The 19,762-nt window shown below is 49.3% G+C and overlaps 1 protein-coding gene across 2 annotated transcripts in view; it reads right to left on the minus strand.

Moving 5' to 3' along the window:
• Positions 1-19,762, minus strand: part of LAP3 (leucine aminopeptidase 3) — a 238,053-nt gene that overhangs the window by 69,162 nt on the left and 149,129 nt on the right. The window lies entirely within an intron of this gene.

Raw genomic sequence — 19,762 nt, forward strand, 5'->3', positions numbered from 1 at the left:
TTAAGTAAAATGGAACACAAAATTATCTGGAAGGTAATATACGTGCGTGTGTTCAAATGTATTTGATTGATTTGGTCTTGCCTACGTGTGGTTGAATACGTCCGCGATGAGTTAATGTGTGTGCTGTTGTTTTGATGTAGAAGGGCTGGATTGGCAGAGTTAGCCTGTATCGAAGGGTGGTAGTGGTGGATGCTGGTTGTTTGTTCCATGACAGTATTTCTGTCAGTATAAGCGCAGCTTTCTTCCAGGATGTGGTCCAAGCTACACTGATTTATTGCAACACATGAGCTGTACCCTGTGGACATGACGCTCTAGTGTATGCTGCCGCTGCATTTCCGGATCCAGTGTCCGAGGTTTTGGAGGTGATGGTGATGGAGACACTGATTCCCCTTACTCTGTTCTACTCCACTCTGCACGACCCGGCGGCTGGTTGTCACAGAGCCGACATTGAGCTGCTGCAGAGTCTCTGAGCATCAGCCACTCTCCTTACATGCCGCGCCCGCCAGCAGAGGCCACACAAACGCCATTAATGCCTCAGACCTGACCTCAGGCTCTGGTCTCTTTCTTGCTGCCCTGTCCTGCTCCGTCACGGCTGGACGTCCGTGGTTGTGAGAGGTAGGTAGGTGCGGACGTGGGCAGCTCGGCGGCCCAGAGGCACATGCAGGGGGGCATGTAACTGTTCAGCCCTCCCTCCCGAAAATAAATATTCACATGTACAAAGAGCAGCCAACACTATAAATATACAGCTGTGCATAAAAGACTGTGGGACCGATTCACTAAGGTACTTTACATGTAGTAAATTTATGAGTGCGGAGTCCGCATTCATGGCAGAGACTCCATACTGGGGCCGGAATCTCCGACTCTAGGACGGAGACACCGCACTCGTAACTTTACTACAAGTACCTTCCTGAATCGGGCCCCGTGTATTTCTAAATTGTTCTGCTGAATAAATGTCCAAAGAATCGATCGTAGCAAGGTGCACAGTTGGAGGAGTGTATGGGATCAGTGCAACAAAAGTAAACTTCTGCAATATATTGTGTTAGATTCTGTTGTACATACACACAGATAAATGAAGAAGATATGGCTTAATGGATACAACTATTAACTATCAACAGTATCATATAAAATGCATATTACATGGTGGCCGGTTATACCTATTAACAAGCATTTACAATGCAACGGTTTCGCCTTTGCAAAAGTTGGAGCTATTGGCATTGTAAATGACAAACGTTTTATTTATGATTTGTTTTTAAAAACAGATAAATAAATGGCATTGTCATTTACAATGCCAATAGCTTAATCTCTCGCAAATGCGTTTTCTATTGCATTTGCACCCACACACACACAGAACCACACAGAGCCACACACACAGAGCCACACGCACCCACCCACCACACAGACCCCTGCTTTTAAATTATATCGACCCCCACTAACATGCTGTGCCTGGACAATTGATAGGTATGTTATGTCACAAGGTTGTTAGAATCCCGACCAGAGGTCCTGTTTATAGAACTGTAGTTGATAAGGTGGGAAGCCCTTTGTTGCATCCTGCTTTCATTTCTTCTCTGTCCTTCTTTAGTGTTTGTCATTACTTGCTCAGCAGGCATCTATGATGTCACATAGTGTTCCAATTGTGTATGCTTGAAAGCAGGGACAGTTACATCTGAGGCTGAGCTGGAGTCCATCTGCTCCTGGTGGGGTTTCTATTATTGTATCTATTTTATCTACCTGACCAGAATCTTATCTTCAATAAACTTCTCACAAGGAAATGTTAATGTGTGTGGCTAAAAAGAGAGACTTGTGTTTTGGGAATGAGAAAGTAGTAATTTTATGTCACAGCTTGTGAAAATATTCAGAAATTCAGCCCAACTGTGCTTTCCCCCCCTCAAACATAAACATAAAATAGCAAATACTTGAAGAAATTACTTCAAAAATGTTACTTATGTCTAAACAAGTCCTACACGATTACTGAAGCAAGTAGAATGCACTTTTGGACTGACAAAGCCTATTTATCCCATTTTAAGATCAGGACCACATGTTGCATAGTGCCAAAAGAAAACCCTTTTTGTTTATCATCATGGTTAGTAGTAATTACAAACAAAGCAGGATTCATATCGGGATTGCCCCATTGATTACCAAGGGCACACATGCTGGTCAACTTACTCTCAGATCGGGCAGGCATCACCCTCTTTTTAATGATATCACCCACTTAAAAATGAACGCGCCTTCAATGAATTTGATAATCTCACCATGTTTGCAAACCTGCCTCACACTCTCCAAATATATTTTTTCTCCGTTCTGATGGTATCAACCTTTTACTCTAGCGTCACCCTCGTGTGAGCTCCAGCAGGTTGACAGTGAGAAATACCACTTTTTCCATTGAAAGATACCGCCAACTGTACCATTTTAAGATTTTGCGAAGGCCTGCAAAGTATTAAGCAGAAATTGTTATTAAATTGTTTGTTGTCATTCTTAACTTGGCCTTTCTGTCTTTGTTTATTTTAAATACCAGTCGGGGTCATTATGATAGCTGTATAACCTATTTTGAAGCGTTTTCTCTTACATTTGACGTTTTAAGTATGTACCGATAGAGGGAAAAATATCGGCTTTAGGTGCTTCTCTTAATTGTACCCGCAAGGATATTCTAAAAAAATCACGCCTATCGTATCCGAAAGAAAACCATTTTTTTTTTATCAATAGCAGCGCAGTGACCCTTGAGCTATTTCAGAAATGTGGCATGTTGGAAGGTGAAAACAAGCTTTTTAGGCTGAGCCAATCAGCAGTGAGAACACTGGCGCGTGAACCTGGTCTTACCTACAACGAGCATTGGTTCTCCCGGAGCGTGAGAGCGAGCGATGAGTGAAGCAAAAGAAAACAAAAGAAGCCTTCAGCCTCGGGCCCCTTCTGAGGGGAGACGCCGGGCCGGGCTGACAGGCCGGCAGCGTGCACGTCTGTTGATCTAGAAAGACGTCTGTTTATCTAGAAGGACACCTCACGCGCAGCTTCTCGTCGTGCGACTTAACCACATCTGGAAGGACTTCGACCCCAACTCTCCCCCTAACACGTGCTTTTCCTGAGGGGCTCTTAATATTGGGCCGTCTCGTGGGAGACTGCTGTGGACGTTGCCACCCTTCAGGAACATCTGTCGTGCATACGGGCACTTCTTTTCTGTGCACAAAAGTATTCGGATTTTTTTGTTGCTTCTAGCATACAGAAACTCGTGATTCATAGTTCAAATGTCTTAATTTTTCTTCGAACTACCTAAAAGCGGGTTCATACATGGTCATGCTGTGTTTTTCCTCGCACTTTCATTAATAATGTGGCGCCACGTAGTATAGAAATAAACCTAACGCGCCGGCAGTAATTCCCTTCTGTGGACATATTTATATTTCTTGTATCTGTTTCTGCAGGATCTGCGCCTGTCTGGGCTCGGTACACATTAGTAGCTGGTTGCTTACCTTTCTTCCGGCCCCCAGCTCCTGTCCTCTGCGGTCACCACCCAGGCAAGAAGGCCAGCCATTGTGCCCTGGGAAGAGAATACTAGCCCGGCTGCTGCCTTCGATCCTCCTCCTTGACGCCGGCTCCTCCAGAGCAAATTCCCTATCAACAATTCCTCAGCAGGCGCCGTGGACGGCGGAAGAGGCTGCCACATCCACTCCCACTGGTGTCAAAGAGGGACGGCGGCGCTGCCCACAGGCGGCGAGGTGGGGGAGAGGAAGGAAGAGGGAGGAGGGTGGAAAGAGGCCGAGCGAGGAGGCAGACTGACAGGTTACGGAGGGTGCAGTGCTGCCGGCCACCGAGTGCTGCTGCTGCAGGCCTGTGCTTTGATAAGGTCCCAGGCCTCGCCTTCTGGAATTACAGCTCCATGGTTCCTATTCACGGTGCCCACGCAGACAGGATCCCAGCCCTACTGCTGGAAAAGGGAAAGCAGCAGGGAGACAGAAAAACAAGTCAGGTCCCAGGCCGGCAGCCAATCACAGCGCGGCCCGGGGAATGACGTCACGGAGGTGTCCCGGGCAGGCAGCCAATCACAGCGCGGCCCAGGGAATGACGTCACGGGGGTGTCTTGGGCCGGCAGCCAATCACAGCGCAGCCCGGGACACACGGCAAAAAGGGGCGGGACTTAAAAAAAGACCGAGAAACGCCCCCGAATCGCGTTCCGACGGGGAAAGAGTGATTGACAGCCAATCTCTTCCAATAGCTAGCCTCCATTTATGGAGCTAGCCAATGGAAGAAGGGGCGGGTTAAAGCCCCCCATACTGTTCTAACATTAGATTTCGCCTGCGCGAACGCTGCTGCGCAGCGGACGCCAGGCGAAACCTAAAAAAAGCCTGTACAGAGTGTTCTCCTTATTAGAGACTTGTGATCAGAAAACTACACTACTATGGTATGGTAGTCATTTGTTACAGTTCAGTTGTGACAAGACAATGCTTGCTGCCAGAGCCTTCAAAGTGTGAAAAAGAGGTTGCTCAGGGTAGGACTGGGCAGCCAAAAGTGGCCGGGTGAGATGCTTTGTCCAGTCCCCGCAGACCTTGAACTTGAGCAGTGCAGAAGTGCCTGAGTGGCTAGGAAGGAATAGGTTTACATAGTGACTGGGAGGGAGGACCTGCAGTACAGAAGGTGTCCAGAGCAGCTTTATCAGGGAAGGTTCTGGGACTTTTGGAGCCCCGGGAAGAAACAGATAACCCCTCTAATCTGCATGCAACCTCTGGTTCACATACCCCTTCACCATCGGGTATAAACAAACACAGCAGTTACACTATCAGCTCCACTCTTCCCCCATATCCTGACAAACCCACTGAACTAGTCTGAGCTCGGTATCCCCAAATGTAATCTCTTATCTTTGCGTGACCAGACTGCACCCTTCTGTTGCTGCACCTGTGCTGAACATATGGGTTCCATATTCCCTGTGTAGACACCACCAGACATAAGGCATCAACTCTTCACGCCCAGTAATTCTTTTCCATTCACTTCCCTACCATCTTCATGCCTATACAACCTCTCTCCAGCTTCCCCTTTACTTTAGGAAGCTTTCCTTCTTCCCTCTGAACCTATCATCCTCTATTGTGACCTGTTCCCCTCCACCAGCTCTCCCCTTTCCCTTTTGATCCTTCTTGCATTTCCCCACCTTTGACCGTCACCTCCCAGTCTGAAAAAGTACATCCCATTGAGCATGCCACAAAACCTAGGTTTTCTTACAACTGCCCCAGGAACATAGAAGTAAATACAGAACAAAGCAGGCCTGCCCAAGTGCTTGATTAGTAAAAACATAAGTTCCGGGGCCCACATCGGTAGGCCAGTACAGCTTGGCAGCTTGCCACCTTGCACTACCCATTTACCCCTGCCAATGAGAACTGACAGTGACAATTCAGACTATTCTAGGCCCCCAAAGCAGCAAGAATGGCTTTGGTGGCTAGTATTAGTAATTTTGTAATTATACTGAATTAATAAACAGCTGTTGTTTTGCTTATCTTTTTACTAGGCATACAGAACCACCATAAGGCAGTTTGTCATGAGTGTCGGTGTTGAAAATTTAGTGCCAGTGCCCAGCAACGGAAACATAGGTCTCAAATTAAGTACTGCCTGTCGCCCATGGGGCAGCAATCTGCTGGTGCTTGTGGCAGCACATCCGTCAACATCTGCAGTGTTTTTATTTATTCTCCGTCTCCATTCCCTTCTATAATCCTTCTCCTAATTATTCCACCAAGGATTCAAATAACCCAGAAGAACTTCCCATAAAATTCAACCAGGACTGATTTGCATATGATTGGGTCCAAACTGAGGTGGTAAAGTGGGCAGAAGAATTCTAGGTTAACGATGGGAGGAGGAAGCTGGAAATTTGTTTTAATCAAATTCTGCCATGAGGTAATTGCAACAGAAGTTCACCTATGTTTTGAGTGCTTTATCTGTAATGATGGCGGCTGTGCACCTTTCTTCTCTTCTGCGGGGCTCTCTGAACTTTTCCCAATATTCAGGTTTTATTAAATCATCGAGGCACGCCGCACATCAGCAATGGCACCCGCTTCTTCAATATCCAGCCCCCCCATACTGCGTCTTTAAAGCAGCACGGCACTCTGCGCTTCAGAAACGACTAAAGAATTGTTAAAAGTTTTTACAACACTGCAGGCACTAAGCACATTGAGGCTATCGGAAGGTAGCAAAACGCTGTGAATCTGCAGCATTAGTCTTGAAATTTAGAGGTAGGGCAGTACTTGTAGTGTAGTGGTCTAGTCATTACGCTGCAGCGTAATGACGCGGACCGCGGCCGCCATTTTGAGAGCGGCATCGGAGCGCGGAAAGGACACGAAACCAGACGTGTCTCCCGGCGCTCTCCCGATATGTTAAAATAAAATACCTAAACTTTATCCAGGTGTCCTGTAGTCTGTGGAGGGGCAACGATAAACACAACAGTGGCGACGAGGCCGGGATCAGCAGAAAAACAAAAGAAAAACGGACCGCGAAAACAAGCACAGGCAAAGGCAAGAGCCATACAAGCCCCAAGGACTGGACCCAGTGCCCCAGAACTGAGGATACAACTGGAAAGAACACAGGGAGAGCGTGGCAGGGTACAGCACAACCAGCTGAGGCACCAACCCTGGCCAAGCAAGGTACAGCAAAGCAGACACGGCTGGGTTGGAGAGGGAAGGTCAGGAGCCTCCACAAAAGAAAACCGTGGAGCAGCCTGCGTAAGGTGGCAAGGATAGAAGAGAACAGTGCCCATGTGAGTACTGAGGCCCAGGCAGGGGTGAATATCGGTAGGTGACCTACCCCAGGCAGCATATTCCATACCTAGCGCCATAGAACCACGTACATACAGGAGGGCCCTGGCGGAACACGCATTGCCGAGTGTAGAGGACACATCCAGTCCTCAGCAGGACCGCGCACACCTGAGTGGGTCGGGTGCACCGGGCAGCCCCAGGGGACAGGAAGAGCAGCTGGAGAGACAGGCGAATATGTGTGACCAGATAGTGATGTACACAACCAACGCGGCTGTCCAAGACAAATTGTGGGCGAATGGAGAGGCCACCCTAAAGGAAGTCATCGCTATGGTAAAGAAGGCGGAAGCGGCAAAAAGGGACCCCGCCGCTAGGCCAATGGTCATCAAGATCACAGACAAAGAACCACCCGAGAGGGGCAAGGCGGCGCTGGCAGAAGGGAAATTACAGACCAGCGGGATACCCCGGGCGGAGCCGGGTAGAAGTCAATCCAAAGAGAACAGGAAGGAGTGCTATCGATGCGGCACCTGTTCCCATGCTGCATATGACAAACGCTGCCCCGCTTTCCGTGCCAAAGGCATGTTCTGTGGAATAGTGGGACATTATGAGAAGGTATGTCGCCGGAAAAAGCGGAGGCCGACGGTCAAGTAAATTGCCCAGGAGACGAGGGTAGAAAAAGAGGAAGAAAAGGAAGATGAAGACAGTGTGTTGTGTATCGAAGAGTACATCCTAGGCATTGATTGCAACCGCTCCAAGAAACCGCAGTGCGACTTGGTGATAGGGGGAGTACCCATCAAGATGGTGGCTGATTCAGGGTCCCCGTACACCATTAATACAAAGGTCCGTGTGGGATGAAAGTTTCAAAGGCAAAATAGGGCCACAGTTGGAACCTCCGGATATCCGGCCAGTTACCTACACCGGGGAACCCATCCCCATGGTTGGAGTTCGAAAATTAAAGTTAGAGTTCAAGGAGTGCAGTGCGGAGTGCAAGCTGTATGTTGCGGAGAAGGGTCCCTCGTGCTAGGATGGATGGACCAAGGCGACTTGGGCATACAGTTGGATCCAGGAGGTGCCACTCAAGTCTTGATGACCGGTCCTGAATGACAACCTAAAGTCACAAATTTGAAGGAGGAATTCCTCATAGTGTTCGGTGGCAAAGTAGGGAAACTGACCAAATTCACACACAAGATCGATCGATCTCAAGAGCGATGCAAAACCGGTGATCCACAAAGTGAGAAATATACCCATGGCCATCAGGGATGCGGTACAGCAAGAGTTGCAAAGGCTTGAGGAAAATGGAATCATAGAGCCGATAAATTGCGCGGAATGGTTGGCACCCCTAGTGGTGGTGAGGAAGCCCAACGGCAAGGCCCGTTTATGTGTGGACTTGAGGGAACTAAACAAGAACATTGTAGTGGGAAAGTTCCCTCTGCCCAGGATAGATGAGATGCTGACAAGAACCAAGGGGATACAGTGGTTTTCCACAATCTACCTTACCTCAGCGTAGCATCAGATAGCCTTACACCACACCAGTCGGAAACTCACATCGTTCATGACACCATTCGGATGCTACCAATTCCGCAGGATGCCCTTCGGGCTGGCATACGCGCGGCGGTGTTCCAAAAGTTGATGCACAGGTTGTTAAAGAACCTGGAGGGAGTACAGTACTTTCAGGATGATATCCTGGAGATGGGCAAAAACCAAGCAGATCATGAAAAGAAGCTGAGAGAAGTTTTGCGGATCCTAGAACGGCATGGCCTCACGGCAGAATGGGAGTAGTGCCGGTTTGGAATGACGTTGGTTACCTACCTGGGTCATGAAATCAGCAATCAATTTATCACGCCCAAGCAAGCAAATATTAGAGCCATTTGTGAGGCGCCACCACCGAAGAGTAAGGAAGATGCGAGATCATTCCTCGGGATGGCTGAGTACTATAGTAAATTTGTACAACACTTCGCAACTAAGACCCACCGTCTGCGACAACTAATTCGAGACAAGACATCATATGTATGGACGGAGGAGGCTCAAGAAGAGTTCCGGAGAATCAAGAAAGACATCAGTAAGGCCATCCCCTTGCAGGGAATTGACCAACAGGAAGAGATAGTATTGACAACGGACGTCAGCGAGCGGGGCCTGGGAGCATCCTCATGCAGAAAAGGGGGAACGGGGAGATGGTCACCATCAGTTTTGTATCCAGGGCACTTTCGACCACTGAAATGAAATTCAGTGTAATTGAAAAGGAAATGTTGGCAGCTGTATGGGCCATGGGCAAGTTCCGGCAATTCATCTGGGGACCAGATTCAGACTCAATACAGACCACAAACCCCTGATCAAAGTACTCACATCAAGCGGGCATGAGAATGCCACCCCGCGAATTGCCAAAATGACTTTGAAGCTGTTGGATCACAGGTATGACGTGGAGTACATTCCGAGAGCGAGGAACAAAGTGGCAGACTACCTCAGTCGAGCATCCGCCATGGAAGAGGCCCCATCACAGGCAGAAGATGAAGAGGACAGTGTTGCAATCATGGAGGACCATGAAAATGTAATAAGTGAACAGGAGTGGGTGAAAGCGTACGAGGAAGACCATGACATAGAAGGAGTAAAACAATGCATACTCCGGGGATGGCCCGAGAAAAGACACATGAAACAGGAGTTGAAGAAGTTCTATGAAGTAAGGGAAGAGTTGTCCATTGGGGACCGTGGCATTTCCTTATTCGGAAGGGAAAAAATGGTCCCTCCCGGTTCCCTAACACTGCGGTTAATAGCCATTCTGCATGAAGGACACCTTGGCATTGTAAAACCAAAATTGAGAGCGAAAGTGATGTATTGGTGGCCAGCCATGGATAGCATGATTGAAAGATTCGTCCGAGAGTGTGAACAATGCCAAGGAGCGGACAAATTAAAACGTTGATGCGCCCATCGTTGGGAAAATTTGACACCCCGGCAAACCCGTGGGAGGAGCTGTCCATTGATATTCTGGGTCCCGTGCTGGATGCTCATGGAGTACAAAAGTACGTAGTGGTGCTCATTGATAGGTATTCGAAATGGCCAGAAATAGATATTCAGGAAGATATGGACACAGAGAGAGTGCTAAAGTTCCTCACGGCTACTTTCATCAGGGAAGGCATCCCTCGTTCCATATTGAGTGACAATGGCCCTCAGTTTATTTCAGAGAAGTGGAACAACTATATTGCAAGGAATGGCATTAAGATAAAGCATACCTCCATATATCACCCCGATGGCAATGGACTGGCCGAACGGTTCAATCGTGTAGTCATGGGTTCCATTCAAGCCGCGATAGGAGCGGTGAAGGACTGGGAAAAAGAGGTGAAAAGTACCAAATGGGCATACAGGATCACCCCGACATGCACAGGATACAGTCCCTTCCAAATATTGAGAGGATGTGACCCGTTCACGAAAGACAACATAGCATGGAAGGAACGCACAGTAATGAGTGGATGGTCTCCGGCAGTGGTCCATCGTAACTTGGAAAGGGCCCAGAAGATAGACACCGAACATTACAACAAGAGAAGGAACGCAAAGGAAACACAGTTGGAAAGAGGGGAATGGGTCAGAGTCAAATTGGCCCAATTGAAAAGAAAAGGAGACAGCAAGTTTAGCGAGCCCTTACAAGTGAAGGAGGTGTATGACAGGGCTGCGCTCCTGAGTGATGGAAAAACATGGTCCCAAGATAGGATGGCGAAATGCAATAAGATACTGCAGTGGGCCAGAGAAGAATCACACCACCAAGTAAGACTGAACCCACAGGAAGTCAGCCCACCATCTCCAGAGGAAGAAGATAACTACAAAATGAGAGGAAATGAAGTAGAACTGGAAGGAGAGAATGACCCTGCAAGCGTCGAACACCTGAACAGCCCCAGCCCAGTGGTGAGCAGAGAAACCCCCAGGGAAGCCGGAAAGAGGGTAACATCAGCAGGAGAAGAGAGTCCAAGTGGTCGGCAGTCTACACTGGTGAGGCGCACCCGGTTGGGGAGGTTGGTGGTAAGACCAGCAAGGTACAAAGAGTATGATATGAGAGGTGATGGACAGCCGGAGGGTTGACAGACTTTGAGACATTGCTTTTCGGTGTAAAGAATAAAAAGGAGGAGATATGTAGTGTAGTGGTCTAGTCATTACGCTGCAGCATAATGACGCGGACCGCGGCCGCCATTTTGAGTGCGGCATCGGAGCGCAGAAAGGACACGAAACCAGACGTGTCTCCCGGCACTCTCCCGATATGTTAAAATAAAATACCAGAACTTTATCCAGGTGTCCTGTAGTCTGTGGAGGGGGCAACGATAAATACAACAGTGGCGACAAGGCCGGGATCGGCCAAAAAACAAAAGAAAAACGGACCGTGAAAACAAGCAAAGGCAAGAGCCATACAAGCCCCAAGGAATTGACCCAGCGCCCCAGAACTGAGGATTCAACTGGAAAGAACACAGGGAGAGCATGGCAGGGTACAGCACAACCAGGCGAGGTACCAACCCTGGCCAAGCAAGGTACAGCAAAGCAGACACGGCTGGGTTGGAGAGGGAAGGTCAGGAGCCTCCACAAAAGAGCACCCTGGAGCAGCCTGCGTAAGGTGGCAAGGATAGAAGAGAACAGTGCCCATGTGAGTACTGGGGCCCAGGCAGGGGTGAATATCGAGAGGTGACCTACCCCAGGCAGCATATTCCATACCTAGCACCACAGAACCACGTACAGGAGGTCCCTGGCGGAACACGCGTTGCCAAGTGTAGAGGACACGTCCAGTCCTCAGCCGGACCGCGCACACCCGAGTGGGTCGGGTGCACCGGGCAGCCACAGGGGACAGGAAGAGCAGCTGGAAAGACAGGCGAATATGTGTGCCCAAGCGTCATCGCTTACGACGCCGATCCCGTTCCTTCCCAAGCCGGGGGACCCAGTAATGAAGTGTGAAGACTGGAGGGAATATTTTATGAATTACCTGGAGGCGTTGGAAGACGAGAGTGGGGAGGAATACCCAAGCAAGAGAAGAAGGAGGATATTGCTCCACAACTTGGGCCCGGAAGGCATACGGGTGTTCCAGAACCTAGTTCCAACACCACGACAAGCGGGTGGCGATGATGTATTCCGGCATGCTATTGAGGATTTGAATAGTCTCTACAGACCAGCGGTATGCACATCCATAGATAGATACAATTTCCAGTAAAGGAAACAAGGGGTTGGAGAGTCCATCGATGAGTACGTTGCAGCTTTGAAGAAGTTAGCGATCACAAGTAAGTTTGGCGCCATGCATGATGAGTTCGTCAAAGACCAGATAGTGATGCACACGACCAATGCGGCTGTCCAAGACAAATTGTGGGCGAATGGAGAGACCACCCTAAAGGAAGTCATCGCTATGGTAAAGAAGGCGTAATTTTCAAAAAGGTGCGCGGAAGCGGCAAAAAGGGACGCCACCGCTAGGCCAATGGTCAACAAGATCACAGACAAAGAACAACCCGAGAGGGGCAAGGCGGCGCCGGCAGAAGGGAAATTACAGACCAGAGGGATACCCCGGGCGGAGTCGGGTAGAAGTCAATCCAAAGAGAACAGGAAGGAGTGCTATCGATGCGGCACCTGTTCCCATGCTGCATATGACAAACGCTGCCCCGCTTTCCGTGCCAAATGCATGTTCTGTGCAATAGTGGGACATTATGAGAAGGTATGTCGCCGGAAAAAGCGGAGGCCGACGGTCAAGTAAATAGCCCAGGAGACAAGGGTAGAAGAAGAGGAAGATGAAGACAGTGTGTTGTGTATTAAAGAGTACATCCTAGGCAATGATTGCAACCGCTCCAAGAAATCGCAGTGCGACTTGGTGATAGGGGGAGAACCCATCAAGATGGTGGCAGATTCAGGTTCCCCGTACACCATAATACAAAGGTCCGTGTGGGATGAAATTTTCAAAGGCAAAATAGGGCCACAGTTGGAACCTCCGGATATCCGGCCAGTTACCTACACCGGGGAACCCATCCCCATGGTTGGAGTTCGAAAATTAAAGTTAGAGTTCAAGGAGTGCAGTGCGGAGTGCAAGCTGTATGTTGCGGAGAAGGGTCCCTCGTGCTAGGATGGATGGACCAAGGCGACTTGGGCATACAGTTGGATCCAGGAGGTGCCACTCAAGTCTTGATGACCGGTCCTGAACGACAACCTAAAGTCACAAATTTGAAGGAGGAATTCCCCATAGTGTTCGGTGGCAAAGTAGGGAAACTGACCAAATTCACACACAAAACCGGTATCCCACAAAGTGAGAAATATACCCATGGACATCAGGGATACGGTATAGCAGGAGTTGCAAAGGCTTGAGGAAAATGGAATCATAGAGCCGATAAATTGCGCGGAATGGTTGGCACCCCTAATGGTGGTGAGGAAGCCCAACGGCAAGGTCCGTTTATGTGTGGACTTGAGGGAACTAAACAAGAACATTGTAGTGGAAAAATTCCCTCTGCCCAGGATAGATGAGATGCTGACAAGAACCAAGGGGATACAGTGGTTTTCCACAATCGACCTTACCTCAGCGTACCATCAGATAGCCTTGCACCACACCAGTCGGAAACTCACATCATTCATAACACCATTCGGATGCTACCAATTCCGCAGGATGCCATTCGGGCAGGCATCCGCGGCGGCGGTGTTCCAAAAATTGATGCACAGGTTGTTCAAGAACCTGGAGGGAGTACAGTACTTTCAGGATGATATCCTGGTGATGGGCAAAGACCAAGCAGATCATGGCAAGAAGCTGAGAGAAGTGTTGCGAATCCTAGAACGGCATGGCCTCACGGCAGAATGGGAGAAGTGCCGGTTTGGAATGACGTCGGTTACCTACCTGGGTCATGAAATCAGCAATCAAGGTATCACGCCCAAGCAAGCAAATGTTAGAGCCATTTGTGAGGCGCCACCACCGAAGAGTAAGGAAGATGTGTGATCATTCCTCGGGATGGCTGAGTACTATAGTAAATTTGTACAACACTTTGCAACTAAGACCCACCATCTGCGACAACTAATTCGAGACAAGACGTCATATGTATGGACGGAGGAGGCTCAAGAAGAGTTCCGGAGAATCAAGGAAGACATCCGTAAGGCCATCCCATTGCAGGGATTTGATCAACAGGAAGAGACCGTATTGACAACGGACGCCAGCGAGCGGGGCCTGGGAGACGTCCTCATGCAGAAAAGGGGGAACGGGGAGATGGTCACCATCAGTTTTGCGTCCAGGGCACTTTCGACCACTGAACAGAAATTCATTGTAATTGAAAAGGAAATGTTGGCAGCTGTATGGGCCACGGGCAAGTTCCGGCAATTCATCTGGGGGACCAGATTCAGACTCAAGACAGACCACAAACCCTGATCAAAGTACTCGCATCAAGCGGGCATGAGAATGCCACCCCGCGAATAGCCAAAATGACTTTGAAGCTGTTGGATTACAGGTATGACGTGGAGTACATTCCGGGAGCGAGGAACAAAGTGGCAGACTACCTCAGTCGAGCATCCGCCATGGAAGAGGCCCCATCACAGGCAGAAGATGAAGAGGACAGTGTTGCATTCATGGAGGACCATGAAAAAGTAATAAGTGAACAGGAGAGGGTGAAAGAGTACGAGGAAGACCAAGACATAGAAGGAGTGAAACAATGCATGCTCCGGGGATGGCCCGAGAAAAGACACATGAAACAGGAGTTGAAGAAGTTCTATGAAGTAAGGGAAGAGTTGTCCATTGGGGACCATGGCATTTTCTTATTCCGAAGGGAAAAAGTGGTCCCTCCTGGTTCCCTAACACTGCGGTTAATGGCCATTCTGCATGAAGGACACCTTGGCATTGTAAAAACAAAATTGAGAGCGAAAGTGATGTATTGGTGGCCAGCCATGGATAGCATGATTGAAAGATTCGTCCGAGAGTGTGAACAATGCCAAGGAGCGGACAAATCACAAACGTTGATGCGCCCATCGTTGGGAAAATCTGACACCCCGGCAAACCCGTGGGAGGAGCTGTCCATTGATATTCTGGGTCCCGTGCTGGATCCTCATGGAGTACAAAAGTACGTAGTGGTGCTCATTGATAGGTATTCGAATTGGCCAGAAATAGATATTTAGGAAGATATGGACACAGAGAGAGTGCTAAAGTTTCTAACGGCTACTTTCATCAGGGAAGGCATCCCACGTTCCATATTGAGTGACAATGGCCCTCGGTTTATTTCAGAGAAGTGGAACAACTATATGGCAAGGAATGGCATTAAGATAAAGCACACCTCCATATATCACCCCGCTGGCAATGGACTGGCCGAACGGTTCAATCGTGTAGTCATGGGTTCCATTCAAGCCGTGATAGGAGCGGGGAAGGACTGGGAAAAAGAGGTGAAAAGTACCCTATGGGCATACAGGATCACGCCGACATGCACAGGATACAGTCCCTTCCAAATATTGAGAGGACGTGACCCGTTCACGAAAGACAACATAGCATGGAAGGAACGCACGGTAATGAGTGAATGGTCCCGGCAGTGGTCCATCGTAACTTGGAAAGGGCCCAGAAGATATACACGGAACATTACAACAAGAGAAGGAATGCAAAGGAAACACAGTTGGAAAGAGGGGAATGGATCATAGTCAAATTTGCCCAATTGAAAAGAAAAGGAGACAGCAAGTTTAGCGAGCCCTTACAAGTGAAGGAAGTGTATTACAGGGCTGCGCTCCTGAGTGATGGAAAAACATGGTCCCAAGATAGGATGGCGAAATGCAATAAGATATTGCAGTGGGCCAGAGAAGAATCACACCACCAAGGAAGCCTGAACCCACAGGAAGTCAGCCCACCATCTCCAGAGGAAGAAGATAACTCAAAAATGAGAGGAAATGAAGTAGAACTGGAAGGAGAGAATGACCCTGAAAGCATGGAACACCAGAACAGCCCCAGTCCAGTGGTGAGCAGAGAAACCCCCAGGGAAGCCGGAAAGAGGGTAACATCAGCAGGAGAAGAGAGTCCAAGTGGTCGGCAGTCTACACTGGTGAGGCGCACCCGGTTGGGGAGGTTGGTGGTAAGACCAGCAAGGTACAAAGAGTATGATATAAGAGGTGATGGACAGCCGGAGGGTTGACAGACTTTGAGACATTGCTTTTCGGTGTAAAGAATAAAAAGGAGGAGATATGTAGTGTAGTGGTCTAGTCATTACGCTGCAGGATAATGACGTGGACCGCGGCCGCCATTTTGAGAGCGGCATCGGAGCGCGGAAAGGACACGAAACCAGACGTGTCTCCCGGCACTCTCCTGATTTGTTAAAATAAAATACCTGAACTTTATCCAGGTATCCTGTAGTCTGTGGAGGGGGCAACGATAAACACAACAGTGGCGACGAGGCCTGGATCGGCTGAAAAACAAAAGAAAAACGGACCGTGAAAACCAGCACAGGCAAAGGCAAGAGCCATACAAGCCCCAAGGACTGGACCCAGCGCCCTAGAACTGAGGATACAACTGGAAAGAACACAGGGAGAGCGTGGCAGGGTACAGCACAACCAGCTGAGGCACCAACCCTGGCCAAGCAAGGTACAGCAAAGCAGACACGGCTGGGTTGGAGAGGCAAGGTCAGGAGCCTCCACAAAAGAGCACCCTGTAGCAGCCTGCGTAAGTTGGCAAGGATAGAAGAGAACAGTGCCCATGTGACTACTGGGGCCCAGGATGGGGTGAATATGGGGAGGTGACCTACCCCAGGCAGCATATTCCAGACCTAGCGCCACAGAACCACGTACAGGAGGGCCCTGGCGGAACACACGTTGCCGAGTGTAGAGGACACGTCCAGTCCTCAGCAGGACCGCGCACACCCGTGTGGGTCGGGTGCACCGGGCAGCCCCAGGGGACAGGAAGAGCAGCTGGAAAGACAGGCGAATATGTGTGCCCAAGCGTCATCGCTTACAACGCCGATCCCGTTCCTTCCCAAGCCGGGGGACCCCGTGATGAAGTGTGAAGACTGGAGGGAATATTTTATGAATTACCTAGAGGCATTGGAAGACGAGAGTGGGGAGGAATACCCAAGCAAGAGAAGAAGGAGGATATTGCTCCACAACTTGGGCCCAGAAGGCATACGGGTGTTCCAGAACCTAGTTCCAACACCACGACAAGCGGGTGACGATGATGTATTCCGGCATGCTATTGAGGATTTGAATAGTCACTACAGACCAGCGGTATGCACATCCATAGATAGATACAATTTCCAGCAAAGGAAACAAGGGGTTGGAGAGTCCATCGATGAGTACGTTGCGGCTTTGAAGAAGTTAGAGATCACATGTAAGTTTGGCGCCATGCATGATGAGTTCGTCAAAGACCAGATAGTGATGCACACGACCAATTTGGCTGTCCAAGACAAATTGTGGGCGAATGGAGAGGCCACCCTAAAGGAAGTCATCGCTATGGTAAAGAAGGCGGAATTTTCAAAAAGGTGCCCGGAAGCGGCAAAAAGGGACGCCACAGCTAGGCCAATGGTCATCAAGATCACAGACAAAGAACCACCCGAGAGGGGCAAGGCGGCGCCGGCAGAAGGGAAATTACAGACCAGAGGGATACCCCGGGCGGAGCCGGGTAGAAGTCAATCCAAAGAGAACAGGAAGGAGTGCTATCGATGCGGCACCTGTTCCCATGCTGCATATGACAAACGCTGCCCCGCTTTCCGTGCCAAAGGCATGTTCTGTGGAATAGTGGGACATTATGAGAAGGTATGTCGCCGGTAAAAGCAGAGGCCGACGGTCAAGTAAATTGCCCAGGAGACAAGGGTAGAAGAAGAGGAAGATGAAGACAGTGTGTTGTGTATCGAAGAGTACATCCTAGGCATTGATTGCAACCGCTCTAAGAAACCGCAGTGCGACTTGGTGATAGGGGGAGTACCCATCAAGATGGTGGCAGATTCAGGGTCCCCGTACACCATAATATAAAGGTCCGTGTGGGATGAAATTTTCAAAGGCAAAATAGGGCCACAGTTGGAACCTCCGGATATCCGGCCAGTTACCTACACTGGGGAACCCATCCCCATGGTTGGAGTTTAAAAATTAAAGTTAGAGTTCAAGGAGTGCAGTGCGGAGTGCAAGCTGTATGTTGCGGAGAAGGGTCCCTCGTGCTAGGATGGATGGACCAATGCGACTTGGGGATACAGTTGGATCCAGGAGGTGCCACTCAAGTCTTGATGACCGGTCCCGAACGACAACCTAAAGTCACAAATTTGAAGGAGGAATTCCCCATAGTGTTCGGTGGCAAAGTAGGGAAACTGACCAAATTCACACACAAGATCGATCTCAAGAGCGATGCAAAACCGGTATCCCACAAAGTGAGAAATATACCCATGGCCATCAAGGATACGGTACAGCAGGAGTTGCAAAGGCTTGAGGAAAATGGAATCATAGAGCCGATAAATTGCGCGGAATGGTTGGCACCCCTAGTGGTGGTGAGGAAGCCCAACGGCAAGGTTCGTTTATGTGTGGACTTGAGGGAACTAAACAAGAACATTGTAGTGGAAAAATTCCCTCTGCCCAGGATAGATGGGATGCTGACAAGAACCAAGGGGATACAGTGGTTTTCCACAATCGACCTTACCTCAGCGTACCATCAGATAGCCTTGCACCACACCAGTCGGAAAATCACATCGTTCATACCACCATTCGGATGCTACCAATTCCGCAGGATGCCCTTCAGGCTGGCATCCGCGGTGGCGGTGTTCCAAAAATTGATGCACAGGTTGTTCAAGAACCTGGAGGGAGTACCGTACTTTCAGGATGATATCCTGGTGATGGGCAAAGACCAAGCAGATCATGACAAGAAGCTGAGAGAAGTGTTGCGGATCCTAGAACGGCATGGCCTCACGGCAGAATGGGAGAAGTGCCGGTTTGGAATGACGTCGGTTACCTACCTGGGTCATGAAATCAGCAATCAAGGTATCACGCCCAAGCAAGCAAATGTTAGAGCCATTTGTGAGACGCCACCACCGAAGAGTAAGGAAGATGTGAGATCATTCCTCGGGATGGCTGAGTACTATAGTAAATTTGTACAACACTTCGCAACTAAGACCCACTATCTGCGACAACTAATTCGAGACAAGACGTCATATGTATGGACGGAGGAGGCTCAAGAAGAGTTCCGCAGAATCAAGGAAGACATCGTAAGCCATTCCCTTGCAGGGATTTGATCAACAGGAAGAGACCGTATTGACATCGGACGCCAGCGAGCGGGGCCTGGGAGCCGTCCTCATGCAGAAAAGGGGGAACGGGGAGATGGTCACCATCAGTTTTGCGTCCAGGGCACTTTCGACCACTGAACAGAAATTCAGTGTAATTGAAAAGGAAATGTTGGCAGCTGTATGGGCCACGGGCAAGTTTCGGCAATTCATCTGGGGGACCAGATTCAGACTCAAGACAGACCACAAACCCCTGATCAAAGTACTCACATCAAGCGGGCATGAGAATGCCACCCCGCGAATAGCCAAAATGACTTTGAAGCTGTTGGATTACAGGTATGACGTGGAGTACATTCCGGGAGCGAGGAACAAAGTGGCAGACTACCTCAGTCGAGCATCCGCCATGGAAGAGGCCCCATCACAGGCAGAAGATGAAGAGGACAGTGTTGCATTCATGGAGGACCATGAAAAAGTAATAAGTGAACAGGAGTGGGTGAAAGCGTACGAGGAAGACCATGACATAGAAGGAGTGAAACAATGCATACTCCGGAGATGGCCCGAGAAAAGACACATGAAACAGGAGTTGAAGAAGTTCTATGAAGTAAGGGAAGAGTTGTCCATTGGGGACCGTGGCATTTTCTTATTCGGAAGGGAAAAAGTGGTCCCTCCCGGTTCCCTAACACTGCGGTTAATGGCCATTCTGCATGAAGGACACCTTGGCATTGTAAAAACTAAATTGAGAGCGAAAGTGATGTATTGGTGGCCAGCCATGGATAGCATGATTGAAAGATTCGTCCGAGAGTGTGAACAATGCCAAGGAGCGGACAAATCACAAACGTTGATGCGCCCATCGTTGGGAAAATCTGACACCCCGGCAAACCTGTGGGAGGAGCTGTCCATTGA

The sequence above is a fragment of the Lissotriton helveticus genome, chromosome 2_2 (assembly GCF_964261635.1).
Source record: "Lissotriton helveticus chromosome 2_2, aLisHel1.1, whole genome shotgun sequence".
Lineage (NCBI taxonomy): Eukaryota > Metazoa > Chordata > Amphibia > Caudata > Salamandridae > Lissotriton > Lissotriton helveticus.